This window comes from Neophocaena asiaeorientalis, unplaced genomic scaffold (assembly GCF_003031525.2).
Source record: "Neophocaena asiaeorientalis asiaeorientalis breed wild unplaced genomic scaffold, Neophocaena_asiaeorientalis_V1.1 scaffold49, whole genome shotgun sequence".
Lineage (NCBI taxonomy): Eukaryota > Metazoa > Chordata > Mammalia > Artiodactyla > Phocoenidae > Neophocaena > Neophocaena asiaeorientalis.
Window position 1 is genome coordinate 5,369,449 of NW_020172456.1, and position 13,949 is coordinate 5,383,397.

At 44.0% G+C, this 13,949-nt stretch overlaps 1 non-coding gene and 1 pseudogene across 1 annotated transcript; one reads left to right on the plus strand and one right to left on the minus strand.

The window, feature by feature from the left end:
- Nucleotides 1-8,063: 8,063 nt before the first annotated feature.
- LOC112394820 (transmembrane protein 147 pseudogene) lies at nucleotides 8,064-8,694 on the plus strand (annotated as a pseudogene).
- A 1,984-nt stretch (nucleotides 8,695-10,678) lies between these two features.
- Nucleotides 10,679-10,785, minus strand: LOC112394933 (U6 spliceosomal RNA). Its single transcript, XR_003002252.1, has one exon. It is a non-coding gene; the product is annotated as a U6 spliceosomal RNA (small nuclear RNA).
- Nucleotides 10,786-13,949: the final 3,164 nt, after the last annotated feature.

The following is a 13,949-nucleotide window of genomic DNA, read 5'->3' on the forward strand; positions in this document are numbered from 1 at the left end:
CCAGAGTCACTCTATGACCCTTGAGCCCTTTAGTGTCCCAAGGCCACCCCCTCGTTCCCCTGGGGTCTCCAAACTGCTCGAGGCACCCACCCTTCCTAATTTTGAGGAAACTTCCTAGTTTACTGACCTCGAGGTTGGCCCAGAGCCCAGGGGGCGTCCGCTTCTCTCTCCACCTTCCAGCTTGGGACATTTAAGTCACCCTGTGGGCAGTGTCCCCAGCTGAGCGCCACTCTCACTCCAGAACTGGTTTCATATCTGTGGTGGACCATTGAGCATGGACCGTCTACAGCCAACTGGCCGTTGGAGAAGCGGCTTAAGCCACTCCCCCCAGGAAATCGCCCACCCTCAAGTGCTCTGGTCCCAAGATGAAAGAAGTGCAAATTCGGGGGTCACTTCCAATGGTAAAGTGATAGCAGCTATTGTCTCGTCCACTCTACCCAGCTGTGGGTGTTAAAGCGCCCTGACCTAGCTCTGAAACGGACCCCAAACTGCCCAGGGAAAACTTGAAAGAAAGTCGAAAGATTTCCAAAGAATTTGGGGGGAGGGGAAAGGGAGGGGAGGAGGTTTAGATAGAAAGACCTAAGGAAAGTCTGTGGCAAGGCTAAGAGGGGGAGGGGGGGCGAGAGCGAAGCTGGAGCCGGGAAACTAGCCTTGGGGGATTGGTTAGAGGACTTGGGGCTCTCTGAACCCCCAAGATGCATCTCCTCCTGAGGCAGCTCCCCCATCCCTGGCCCCCAAGAGACAGGGAGGCTGGAGAACTCACTGCCCCCACCTTGGTGCAGGCCCCCTTCCCTTCCAGAAAGGCCTCCATCCCCACCTTTCTCTGAGCATCCCCCAGGCTTGAGGCTCAACACCTCTCACTCCCAAAGTGTGCCTGGGCCAAAGATGCTTCTGTCTGGGACCAGGGCACCTATCCCTGGACACCTGGTTTTCTGAGCCCAGCAGGAAGGTAAGGACATGTGGTACCTGAGGCTTCCGTCCCTCCCCGCAGCTCACCTCAGCCCAGAGGCCTCAGATAATCCCGGAGGAACTAGTCCTATCCGCCCGTCCAGTTCCCCGCTGGTGGGGGAGGTGAGGGCTGCCAGATTGCAGCCTTTGGTGGTAGCTCCCCCCAGGGGCTTTCCTGCCCAGCCTTAACCCTTTGGAGTGCTGGGGCTAACAGCTTCTCCCGGGCTTCAGTTCCACCCACCTCTCCTCTTTATCGCCTTACCCCTCGCTACCACTGTAAAATGCCCCCCAGTGTCGGTTATGCCCCAGCTCCACTAATCATCTTCTCCTCTGACGATCATGAACCCTACACTTATCACCTAAGTCAAAACTCGTTCATCAAACATCCATCCTCAGGAAAGCTGGATGAGGGGGCCACCAGACGTGAACTCAAGTCCAGTCCCTGCATCTTAAACACACCAGCCCCACCCACCATGATGGCAGTCGCCTGAGGCAGTGGTTTGGACGCCTCCTGGACTTGGATTTGAATGCCAACCCTGCCCCATACTAGAGTATGGCTTTAGGCAAATTGTTTAAACCTCAGAGCCCTGATTTAGTGGTTACTGGGGCCTAACATTTACGCCAGAGAGTTCGTTTACCCCCAGAGTTGTTGGGTGGATTCAATAAGATAAACATAAGTATTTAGGACTGCTTGGCACAAAGCAAGTATATTCCAGTTCTCAGGCTTTCCAGTGAATCTGAAATCTTTTTTAAGTTCTTAATATAAATGCAGTATTTTAAAAGTTTCAGACAATAGTGGTGATTTTGTAGAAGGAGATGGAATTACGAGATAACTTTTTCTTTCCACATAGCTTTCTGTGTCTTTTGACATTTTATAAGGAGTCTGTATTACTTGCTATCATTTAATAAAGGCAATGAAGATAATTTAAAATTCTTTAAAAGGCTAATAGAATCTTTTAAAGTATTTTTTAAAAAGAAACCCTAGTGATAAAAAGGCTTGTTGGCACTCCCATTACCAAAGTAAGAGTCTTATTTATAGACTAATTGGGAAAATGAATAATTGGGAGAATTTTAAAAGTAAAGTAGTAAGCAGGAAAAATCACCTATAATCTCATTATCTAAAGACAGCTGTTGTGAACATCTTGGTACATTTCTTTCTAACCTAGTTTCTTTTCTTAGACTACACAAGTTAAACTTTGTCTTTACAAAAGACCCAAACGGTACAGAGTAAAAAATAGAGTAAATTAAGCCAGTCCTCCCTTTTAGTCCCAAACCCATTCTCCTCATTATGAGACCTAAAACAACTGCCCAGTTCTTTTTCTGTATATTTTCAGCTTTTTCTGTGCATATACACATGTATATTTTTCTAGTCTCTCTGTGCATATTTTTATTCTGTGTTAAATACTTTACTTTTGACTAATATATGTTATATATGTGCCTATGTATTATATACATAAATGATATCTAAATAATAATACGGTAGTCCTTCCTTATCTGCCGTTTTGCTTTCCTTGGTTTCAGTTACCTGTGGTCAACTGCAGTGGAAAAATATTAAATGAAAAATTCCATAAGCAAACATTCATGAGTTTTAAATTGCTCACTGTTCTCAGTAGCGTGATGAAGTCTCTCATCCCCCGGCTCTGTCCCACCTGGGATGTGAGTGAATCATCCCTCCCATCGGCCTATCAACGCTGTAGATGCTACCCAACTAGTTAGTATAGGGAAAAACATAGTATATATAGGGTTCGGTACTCTCCACGGTTTCAGGCATCCACTAGGGGTCTTAGGATGGGGTTGGGGGGGCTGAAGTAGGGAGGGACCACAGTACCACTGTATATTATTCAAAATGCTTGTAAATATTGGTTCAGGAATTTACTAAAGTATTAAAGATTCAAATTTCAGCCCTGTTCCCTTTCTACAGTTTCTCTTTTCAGAAGCAACCAATATCATAATTCAAAAAGAGACGTGCGCCACAATGTTCATTGCAGCACTATTTACAACAGCCAGGACATGGAACCAACCTAAATGTCCATCAACAGATGAATGGATAAAGAAGCTGTGGCACATATATACAATGCAATATTACTCAGCCATAAAAAGAAACGAAATTAAGTTATTTGTAGTGAGGTGGATGGACCTAGAGTCTGTCATACGGAGTGAAGTAAGTCAGAAAGAGAAAAACAAATACCATATGCTAACGCATATGTATGGAATCTTAAAAAAAAAAAAGAAGATACTGATGAACCTAGTTGCAGGGCAGGAATAAAGAGGTAGACATAGAGAATGGACTTGATGACATGGGGTGGGAGGGCAAAGCTGGGGCAAAGTGAGAGTAGCATCGATGTATATACACTACCGAATGTAAAGTAGTTGGCTGGTGGGAAGCAGAAGCATAGCACAGGGAGATCAGCTCAGTGCTTTGCGATGACCTAGAGGGGTGGGATAGGGAGGGGGGGAGGGAGGCTCAAGAGGGAGGGGAGGGCTTCCCTGGTGGCACAGTGGTTAAGACTCCTCCTGCCAATACAGGGGACATGGGTTCGAACCCTGGTCCGGGAAGAGCCCACATGCTGCAGAGCAACTAACCCCGTACGCCACTACTGAGCCCATTTGCTACAACTACTGAGCCTGCACTCTAGAGCCCATGCTCTGCAACAAGAGAAGGCACCGTAATGAGAAGCCCGTGCACCGCAACGAAGAGTAGCCTCCGCTCTCAGCGACTAGAGAAAGCCCACACACAGCAATGAAGACCCAATGCAGCCAAAAATAAATAAATAGAATAAATAAATTTTAAAAAGATGGAAGGGATATGGGGACATGTGTATGTCTGATTTGCTATGTTGTGCAACAGAAACTAACACAGTATTCTGAAGCAATTATACTCCAGTAAAGATGTATTAAGGGGAAAAAAGCAACCAACATCATTTCTACGGTATCATGCCAGAGATCTGTTATGTATAAAGAAGCAAATCTCTCAGAGAGCACTTTTGTCCTTTCTTTAAAGCATAAATGTAATATACTACTTTTATGTACCTTGCTTTTTAAAAATATGTTTATTTATTTATTTTTGGTTGCATTGGGTCTTCATTGCTGCACGTGGGCTTTCTCTAGTTGTGGCGATCAGGGGCTACTCTTTGTAGCAGTGCGCGGGTGGGCTTCTCATTGCGGTGTCTTCTCTTGTTGTGGAGCATGGGCTCTAGGCACACAGGCTTCAGTAGTTGTGGCTCATAGGCTCTAGAGCACAGGCTCAGTAGTTGTGGCGCAAGGGCTTATTTGCTCTGCGGCATGTGGGATCTTCCCGGACCAGGGATCGAACCCATGTCTCCTCCATTGGCAGGCAGGCTCCTAACCACTGCACCACCAGGGAAGTCCCTATCCAGTCCTCTATTGATGAACCTTAAGGTCATTTCCTTCTTTTGCTCTTAAACCATGCTACAATTGGTAACCTTGCACATACATAATTTTGCACATGTGTGGGTGTAACTATACCTTCAAAGTGTATGCATATAGTAATTTAGATAGATTTTGCCAAGTTTCTCTTCGTAGGAGTTGTACCAGTTTATTCCCCCCAAAACAAAGTATGAGTGTAGTTTTCCTACCCCTAAGCCAGCATACTGTGTCATCACATTTATTTTTTATCTTTGCCAATCTAATAGGTGAAAACTTAGTCTCTCAGTGTGGTTTTAATTTACAATTTTCATTATGAGTAAAAGAGCATTTTTCATCCATTTAAGAGCCACTTATATTTCCTTTCCTGTGAATATCCTTTGCCCCATTTTGCCATTTGGTTATAGACCTTTTCTTATTGATTAAAGAGAGTTTTATATGAAGACTGCCCTTGGTCTACGACAGGAACTAGAAATATTTTTTCCTGAGTTTGTGGTTTATAATTGGACTTGGCTTACGGTGGGTTTTTTATCATGAAGAAATCCGCTTATTTTTACATATATTGAACATATCTTGTCTTTAATGGATTCTGGATTTGGTACATTTTAATCTACCTTTATTTAAACCATTAAGATGAGGTATCACAAAATTAAGGGCCTCGTCATAAGCTGTCCAAACACCAAAAATCCCAGATTCCCAGCAATAATTAAACCAATTCCTACAAGTAGATATCTTTAGTTAATATATACCTTGCTTTGAACAAAATTCAGATTTAGGAAGCAGATGAGTTCAGGGTAATCCTTCACTTATAAAGGGGCATACAATAGGACAGCTTCCTTTACATAATGAGCTGAGATAAGTAATTAACTGTGTTTAAATTTACAGCTTTCCAGGGGTTGTATAAGTGGTGGTTCACCTGTATTTGGATCAGCTACAAAAAACAAGTCCGGTATTGAGTGAAGTAATATTGATTGAACACTGACTGTATAGTGAAAAGCCTGAGCTTTGGAGCGTAATGGCAGGATTAAAATTCCAGCTCTGTGCCTGTGTGCCCTTGAACAAGTTTTCTCACATCTCCAGACCTAATTCCTCACTTAAAGAATGATAATAGTACCGGAGAGTTTGCTCTGAGAATTAAATGAAAAACTGCTTATGAAGTTCTTAGCACAGGTCTCACGATAAGATGCTCTGGACATGACGCTACTGTTAGATTTAGTTGTCTTCCCACTTCATTCTCTTCTATAGATATTTAAAGAATTCATCCATTTGTCACTCAATTAATGAAGCCACTCAATGCCTTATTAAATAAGTTACATATTAGTCCATCATTTATTCAGTTATTCATTTACTCACACATTCACTCATGCACTGTCATTCATTCAACAGATATTTGAGCTCCTAGTATGGGCCAGATCCTGGGCTAGCTCTGAGTACATAATGATGTCCATGGACCTGACTCAGGAGTTTGAGGGTTGAGGTTCAAAAGCTTCTCATTCATTCCACAGCAGAACAAATACCTGTGTTCACTGTATACCATGGCTCTTTATCCAATGGCTGCTAGTTTTAATTCCATGACATCATAATCTCCTGGCTTCCTTTCTTTGTTCCTTTCTCTTCTTCCCCACCACCACCCCCCCCCATGCCCTTTTATCCTCTCTTTGCCCAGGACTCTACCCCGGACTCAGGCCTTTACTACCCCTATCAGAGTCCCTTGGCGATTACCAAGACAGATGACCACTCAGACTCTGAGTCAGACTAACCTGAGTTGAAGCTCAGCTCCTCTACTTTCTAGTTTAGGGAACTTAGACAAGTCTGACCCTCAGTTTCCTCCTCTGTAAAATAGGGATAATAATATCCACTTTATTCGAATGATTGAATTAAACAGTGAAGTCACTCCTTCGCTGCAAAGAAACACTTAACACCAGGGAGGCATGATGATCAATTCACATCTCAATTAGTTGAGTGTCTACTCTATGTAGGCATTACGTTCAGTACTATGAAGACACACAGAGAGCTGATCTCATCTCTTCCAGTCAGAAGCCACAGCACAGGGGGGTCCACAGTAAGTGCTCAATAAGAGCTACTATTACTTGCTTTTCCCAAGGAATGCCCCTCACTCCTGGACACTGGCATTTCTCAGAGACCTGTGCTGAGAGGACTGCTGGGTTGATGCTAGCTTCTCTGGTCTCATTTGCAACTCCGATCTGGCATTCTTTATGGCTTTAAAGTCATTTAATTTTGTGGCAAATTTGAATATAGACTGGGTATTAGCGTATTCTAAGGAATTAATAATATTCTAAGGAATTAATGTTAAATTTGTTAGAGGTGATAATAGTAAGAAAAGGTCCTAAATTTTCAGATATGTTTGTAAGAATTTCAGGTTGAAATGGTAGGACTTTAGGTATTTGCTCTTTAAAAATCAGAGGAAAAGGGCTTCCCTGGTGGCGCAGTGGTTGAGAGTCCGCCTGCCGATGCAGAGGACACGGGTTCGTACCCCAGTCCAGGAAGATCTCACATGCTGTGGAGAGGCTGGGCCCGTGAGCCATGGCCGCTGAGCCTGCGCGTCCAGAGCCTGTGCTCCGCAACGGGAGAGGCCACAACAGTGAGAGGCCCGCGTACTGCAAAAAAAAAAAAAAAAAGTTTGCCATTAAACACTGATGTTTTGTTACCTGATTTTTAAGAAAAGGAAGAGAAAGAAAGGACGGAAGGAAGGAAGGAAGGGAGGAAGGAAGGGAGGAAGAAAAGGGTAAAGCATATATGGCAAAATGTCAATAATTATTGAATCAGGGGTTCATTTTACTATTCATTCAAGGTGGTTCATTATGCCATTCTCTCAGTTTTGATGTGTTTGATAAGTTTTATAATAGGAAGGTTGAATATCTATTTTTGCTTAATGGGAGGATCACTTTATGGAAGCGAAGGGGAAGGAAACTTACCACGTGCAGCATTCCCATTTAGGCGAAGGGCAGGCTGCCCTATCCTTAGCCAGGAGGAGAGCTTGCAAAGGGTGGGCTATGTCGTTAGATTGCCACCTGCTTTATTTACAGGGCCTTTGCAGGTGCCCTTGGGGAATTCACCTGGACAAGGAAGAAGGCTTGTGGATAACTTACCCCTCCCCTGTCCCAAGGAAACAGGCACAGGTACCCCACTGGAACAGCTAGGCCTCAGACCAGGTTTTAAGACCTTGTGGTCCTCTCCCAACCAAGTTCATTACATTTCTTCTGTCACCTCTATTTCATCCGTAAAGGAGAGACAAGACCACAGGCCAAACCCAAGTTCTCCCAATTACTCTGTTCGTAATCTCAAGCCTGGTGCCTTTGATCTTGGTTAGTTTATTCCCAATTCCCTCCACTCCCCACCATCACACACAGGTAACCCCTTTCATTAACTTCCTTCCAGACTTTCTTTTTGTAAGTATAAGCAAATGCAAATATACATCCTCCAATAGGCTTAAAACTAACAACAAAGCAAATTGAAAATAGAGAAAATTGCAGTGTTCCAGGTAAAGAGTGAAGTAACTCTGGGAGTTGTTAGCATATAGATGGATAAGCTCTAGAGGCAAGGGAATAGAAGAAGAAGGAAAAGAAGGGAGAAAGAAAAAGGACTAAACTTCAGAGTCACCCAGAGGAAAAGAAAAAAGAGGCAGAAGGAAGGTGGGCGCCAGGCCCAGGCTCAGGCGCCAGGCCTCCGAGGCAGAGAGGTGCGCTCCAGCGGGCTGGGCAGCCAGCGCCATGACACTATTCCCCTTTGGGGACTGCTTTGCCCTGGCCTTCTTCTCCCCTGCTTCATCACCTACAAGTGCAGCAGGCTGTCTGAGTACAGCGCCTTCTGGAAGTGCGTCCAGGTCGGGGTCACCTATTTATTCGTGCAGCTTTCTTTCCCAGCTGGGAAGGCGGCATCTATGACTTCATTGGGGAGCTCATGAAGGCCAGCGTGGCTGTGGCAGACCTGATAGACAAGGTTTAGACACCTTGTCATGTCCCAGAATGCCGGCAAGGGGGGATACAAGATCATGGTTGCTACCCTGGGCTGGGCCACTGCCAAGTTCATTATGTCCTGCTACATCCCCCTCTGGGTTGGAGCTCGGGCACTGAGTTTGACTGGAGATACATCCAGATGAGCATTGACTCCAACATCTGTCTGATCCATTATGTCGTCGCATCTGCCCAGGTGTGGATGATCACATGCTATGACCTGTACCACACTTTCCAGCCAGCAGTTCTCCTACTGATGTTCCTTAGCATCTACAAGGCCTTTGTCATGGAGATGTTCGTCCACCTCTGTTCCCTGGGCAGCTGGACGGCGCTGCTGGCCCTCAGCACCCTGTCCCTGTATGTCGCCCTTGTCAATATGCACTCCTAGGCTCGGTGTCCCAGACTTTCACATACCTTTTCCCCATCTCCAGGTTTCAGTGAAGTAAACAGTATTTGCAAAGTTCCAAAAAAAAAAAAAAAAAAAAAAAAAAAAAAAAAAAACACAGAGAAAATTTTTTAAAAAGAGAGGGAAAAAAAAAAAAAAAAAGACAGAAAGAAAAACCCAGAGAGAATATTTTAAGAAGAGAGGGCTAAGTAGTCAATTGTGTTATCTGCTCCTAATATGTGAACAGATCTGCATGAACCACCCTGGAAAGATAGCCACGTTAAAGAGAGAGTTCAAAGTAAAATATATGTTATGATCCTACTTTCAAAAAATTGATATGTATATACACATGTTCAGTGAGTAGAAAGAAGTCTAGAAGACTTTAGAAAGAGTAGACTAACAGGGGAAACCCTGGTGAGCTTGTTTGTGGGAAATGGTGGCCTTTTTACTTCGCACACTTCAGTTTTGTTTGCATTTTTTACCACAAGAATGCGTTCTTTTGGTAAATAAAAAGGATTTGTAAAAGGGGGAAACTACTGTTTAAAACCATCTATATTCAAATTTTCTGTGGAGTAGAGAAGGTGATTAAGAACGTTGGCTTCAGAATCTAATAAACATGAGTCTAAACCCCAGCTCTACTCCATGAACCAGTTAACCTCTCTGAGCCTCAGTTTCCTCATCTGTAAAATGGTGATTATACTGGTAATTACTTCAAAGGATTGCAATAAGGATTAAATGGGGAGCATGAGTAAAGCATCTAGTACAATGACTGTCATACAGAAAAGGCTCAATTGATATTAGTTATACATATATAATATATATATAATTAAGTTATATATTATATTAGTTTTATATATGTAATAAATAAAATATCTATTACTAGATCAAACCAGCCAATCAGAGATGTACTCATTTGGACATTATTTTGGTCCCTCTAGAACTGCTGTCGCTGAAATGCATTTTCTGTGTCATGCTTTCGTTGTTATAAGAAATGGTGATGTGAAGTCAGCCACTGTTATCTATTGCCAGGATCCATCCCATAGAATCACCTACCGTACCAGGGAACTCAGAAGGGACCTGTGTCTGCCCAGGGAGTGTACAAGATGGTCCTCAGCAGAATTTCCATGTGTCTTTATAGTTTCTCTCATTCTTTTCAATTTCTATTTTTGTGTTTTACAATGCACATAATATATTAGTTCATCAGTGCAAATGTATAAATATACCTGTATTGGGGAGTTTAACAATTTTTACCCATGGAAGATTAACTTATAAAGTTTGAAAAACAGTGTCTTCTTGATGAGTTCTCTCAGACTCAAGGTTACAAAAAGCTGCATTTCTCTCAAAGATGTGGTTTATTGTTTCTAATAAATATAATCACTCCTGTCATTAAATGCCTTCTCTTCTTGGCTTTGACTGCTAGAAACTTCAGAGCCAGATTCATAACCCAGCTCTACACACAGAATGTCTGTGGTTGGTATCCTGAGGGCTGTGGTTATGAGCACAGCTTCTTTTTTTTTCAGTGCGTAGGCCACTGTTGTGGCCTCTCCCGTTGTGGAGCACAGGCACCAGACGCGCAGGCTCAGCGGCCATGGCTCACAGGCCTAGCTGCTCCACGGCATGTGGGATCTTCCTGGACCGGGACATGAACCTGTGTCCCCTGCATCGGCAGGCGGATTCTCAACCACTGCGCCACCAGGGAAGCCCCTGAGCACAGCTTCTGAAACCACATTGCCTGTGTTCACATCCCACTGTGTGAACTTGGGCAAGTGACTTAACCTCTCTGTGCCTCCATTTCCTCAAATGTAAAATAATTATAACAGTAATCACCTCCCAGGATTATTATAAAGATTAAATGAGGTGATGCATGTAAATCAATTAGAACAGTGCTCAGCATTAGTAAGAACTCAAATATTTTTGTTGTTATTATGGGCTCTCATTCCATGATTTCTTTCTTTTTTAAAAAATTTTTATTGGCGTATAGTTGCTTTAAAATATGGAACACTTCACAAATTTGCGTGTCATCCTTGCGCAGGGGCCATGCTAGTCTTCTCTGTACCGTTCCAATTTTAGTATATGTGCTGCCGAAGCGAGCACTCTCATTCCATGATTTCTTTACCCTTGCTTTTCTTCAGTCCCATTTCTGCTACTCTTTATGTATTTCAGTAAGGCACTTAAAATCCTTTTTTGGAAAGAGTTTAAGCAAACAACAGTATGAATTTTTTTTCTTAATATGCCAGGCACTGAGTTAGGTTCTTGAAGAATACAAAGATAAAGAAAAGATTGTGGGAATTCCCTGGTGGTCCAGTGGTTAGGACTCCGCACCCTGCCGAGGGCCCGGGTTCAGTCCCTAGTCGGGGAAATAAAATCACAAAAACTGCGCAGCTCGGCCAAAAAGAAAAGATTGTTTCTGCCTTCAAGGAAATGTTCAGTCTAGTGGGGAAGACATACATACAAATAGCCATAAACCAAGTACAGGATATGGAAAGCCATGCAGGAGAGGTGTGCAAGTGCTGTAAGGACATGGAGTAGATGAGATCCGTGAAAGCTTCCTAGAGGAGGTGGCATGGGGGTTGCACGGCCCAGGAAACAGAGACGATAGAGCAGAGATTCCAGGTGGAGGAAGTACTGGTGATCTAAGGCAGACTCTCCAGGACCGATGTGCTACCCACAGTGCTGGTTAAGGTGGATACTCAATAAGTCCCTGTTTTTGACTGCTGTACTTGATTCAAGTGGTGTGAAAAGGAGGAGGAAGAGACAACAGGACAAAGCCCAAGAGCACCTCCCTTTTTCAAGGGAAGTGAAAACGAACGGGAGCAGAACCAAATCCTCTGAGGTGCGAAGATAAACTCGCCAGCCAGGCCAGGAAACACAGATGTGAAAACCAGGCTCAGGCAGTTGCTTTGAGGGAGGAGGGAATGGAAAATTTGGGGTGGGAGATTGGAGGGGTCTTCTGCCTGCGTCCATTTGCAGTGCAGAACAAATGCCCAAAGCCCATAACGTTTCCTTTTGGGCTCAGAGATAGAACTTTCCTTTCCTTTCATGGTGTGGCTTCAACTTCAGGCCTTCCAGACCACTTTTGGGCACAGTCTTTTAAGGTGTCCTATCATCTCTAAGCAGAGTGATCCCAGGTAACTTCAGCCACACATTCCCTTCCTCTGAAGGTAAATGAATAGTGAGTCTAAAAATGAGAGCCCTAATCAGAGTTAAATCCCTGCCCCAAAGGTCCCTAAGAAGGGACAGAGAGTGGTAAGCAAAGTACAAAATATAGAGTTGGACAGAACCGGCTTTTAATTCTGGTTTCTGACAAGATGCCAACCCCGGTACGCCCCAGGGTCCTCATCTGTAAAATGGGTATATGAATGTTGGCCTCAGGCTTGTTTGGATTACAGGACACCATATATACGTGCCTGGAACTCAGCAGGCACTAAGATTATCTCTGAGCTCTTTCCATTCCTGAAAAGAAATAAGCTACCACATGTTAAGCACCGCCACTGTGTCAGGCTCTGTGCAAAGTGCTTCATTTGTGTTCCCATTTACTAATGAGGTGGTGGCCCACGTCCTTCAGAAGGCGCAGCAATGCGGGCTCTTAACCTTCCCGCTGCCCTTGGAGACTTCATCTCCTGAAGTCAAGTGGTCAACTTCTAGAACCCCTCAGGTGTCATCAAAAAGTTTGGCATTGCTCAGAGCTAAACTCAACTAATCAGTGCTTATAGAAGGCTAGTGATAATTCGAGGCGATCCAGCCCCTTTCTTTTCCCAGAAAGAGCAGAGTAGGTAATATCTGTTTAAATTTCATGTAAAGAGGTTACAACTTGATTTTCCTTTCTGAGTCAACCTTTCCTTCCTTCTGTTTTTTTAAGGTAGCGTTTCCTAAGTTGGCTGCTCATTGGGATCACCTGGGGAAGTTAAAAAACTCCCTCCCCCCCACCCTCCCCCAAGAGATTGTGAAATATTTATACATGGTAGGCATGTGGGTTCTTCCTGGAACAGGTCACGAACCCGTGTCCCCTGCATCGGCAGGCGGACTCTCAACCACTGAGCCACCAGGGAAGCCCCCAGGGAAGCCCCCTCTGGATCTTTTTAATTCCTGGGTATTCCGATGTGCAGTTAAGGTAACAACCGCTGTCCTAAATCCTTAGGTTAAAAAAATTATCTATCTACCTTCTACCTTAATAAATACATTTTTTTTAACAAAAAGGAATGACATTTATATATTGTTGTGCTACTTGCTTCTTTTCACCCAACAGTATTTCATGGGTTACGTGCCTTGTTGGTACGTATAAAATTAGCTCACACCTTTTAGCAGCTGCCGAATACCTGATTGTAGGGATGTACGATAATGTATTTAATCAACTCTTTGCAATTGGACATTTAGGTTGTTTCCACTTTTTCCCTGTTACAAACAATGTGAAAAGACATATTTGCACACATTGTACAAACATTTCTGTAAGATTCACAAAGTGGAAATGCTTAGTCAAAGAAGGTAATATGTAGAGAAGTATTTAGATACTTACGTATTTATTTCTGTGTTTTGGTAAATGAATGAAGGAAGCACTTTGTGTTGTCATTTGCTGGGTACGTGCAGTGCATATAATTATTGTGGCTAAAGTGGGTTCTGAGCCCTTTAAGGGATGGGACTGCTGGGCCCTTTGAGGACGCCAAGGGCTGGCTGGGCTGACTGAAACCATGATCACCTCCGTGGCTGTATTTCAGCTTTTCTCTCTAAGGCAGGATGTGGCTAGGTTCCAGACTTTTCATTCCTCTCCCTGCAGGGCGCCTTTTGATGTGTTGGCCCATATCCTAGGAAGTTGGAGGCGCCTTGGGGGGCTATCAGAAGATGTGGAACATGCCAGTTAGAATCAACTGGCCCTCATTTTGTCTGAAGCTTGGCCTCAGTCCACAAGGGCAGGGCCTGCAAGAGACGGAGGAGGGTCAGGGAGCAGCAAATCTGAGCAAGACCTGAATCTCCACAGGGCTTTTCACAGACGTGAGGAATAACTGTCCCTTTTCCTGGCCTGTCCTACTGAACTACTATTTGAAACAAAATGTGGGCTTCTATAGGAGGCTACCTAGGAGGGCAAGGGGAGCCCAGGTGGGGCCAGCCCTAAGGATCAGGAAAGATCAGGATGATGGTCTGTCCGATTTTAGAGCCACCTGGTAAACAGGTAAACAGCAGGGACTGAGGGATTGTGCAAGAGAGTTTGAGGAAGGAGTTGCCCAATCGGTCCTCAGACTCAGTCAAGGTGGGGGGGGGGGGGA